Source organism: Onychostoma macrolepis, unplaced genomic scaffold (genome assembly GCF_012432095.1).
Source record: "Onychostoma macrolepis isolate SWU-2019 unplaced genomic scaffold, ASM1243209v1 Scaffold86, whole genome shotgun sequence".
NCBI classification, from domain to species: Eukaryota; Metazoa; Chordata; class Actinopteri; order Cypriniformes; family Cyprinidae; genus Onychostoma; species Onychostoma macrolepis.
The window spans coordinates 13957-15046 of NW_026704909.1; the positions used below are offsets into that span (position 1 = coordinate 13957).

The following is a 1090-nucleotide window of genomic DNA, read 5'->3' on the forward strand; positions in this document are numbered from 1 at the left end:
GGGAACAAACAATATAGATTTAACATGAAAAGCCTGAGGGCAGCTCACCTCATGCATGGCTGAAGGATTTCAGCTTAAATATGGAGTTGCAGTTCAGTGCAGAAAAATCCATATGCTGCATTAAAGTGCTCTTAACAATGATCAAGGATCTGGACATCTGCAGAGGTTATTAAAACAGTCTAACATGTATTTTCGTACTTAAACTTAGTGTATCTCCTAGTGTATTTTTTCTTTCTTTCTATGTGGCACTGTATGAAAATGGTCTTCTCTTTGTCTCTCATTGAGACTTTATACAATTTTTCCAGCTGATTCCTTCCTCCTTTGTGGCACTTGGAAATATAATCCAAAATTGGTAATGACACTCCTGCTCAATTCTACTACTTTGGTAAGTGGTAGCGATTTTACTGCAGAGATTGGACATATTGCATGGAAAATCATTATAAGTCACTTCTGAAGGCCATCATTTAAATTATATCACTAAATTCAGCAGTTTAACCTGCTAGGCTGAAAAGCAAATCTAACGCTATTTTCAATGTAACTAGTCATGTTTCCATTACCCTGTTTTTATGCGCATTTTGAAGTATCACATCAGAAACGAGTGATGGAAATGCCAAATTTCGAAGAAAAAAAGTTACAAAAGTTTACACTTGGTTTAGGTGGTTTTGACTTGCATGGAAAAGAGTTAATATGAATAAACTCTTACAAAGCATTACAAAACATTAAACCGGCGTGAAATATTGGCTGTTTCCACTAATTAATTTTTATTTACAGTTGGGTATAAGGTTACCAATACCACTGTCATCCACTCAAACAACTTGATGGAAATGCAACTAATTCGCTTTTTTTTTTTTTTTTTCTTTGCTAACTTTGAAAAGATTGGCTTCATGTTTAGATGGAAACCCAGCTACAGAGAGCAAGAGCCAGACTAAAGGCCATTCTATAACATAAGTAGTGAAGAAAACCCAAAGCTTACAGCACCTGGTATTCCCAGGCGGTCTCCCATCCAAGTACTAACCAGGCCCAACCCTGCTTAGCTTCCAAGATCAGACGAGATCGGGCGCCCAGGGTGGTATGGCCTTAAGCAAAGATT

The 1090-nt window shown here is 37.3% G+C and overlaps 1 non-coding gene across 1 annotated transcript; it reads right to left on the reverse strand.

Annotated features, from left to right (window-relative positions):
* Window positions 1-966: 966 nt before the first annotated feature.
* On the reverse strand, window positions 967-1083 carry LOC131535750 (5S ribosomal RNA). Its single transcript, XR_009269737.1, has one exon. It is a non-coding gene; the product is annotated as a 5S ribosomal RNA (ribosomal RNA).
* Window positions 1084-1090: the final 7 nt, after the last annotated feature.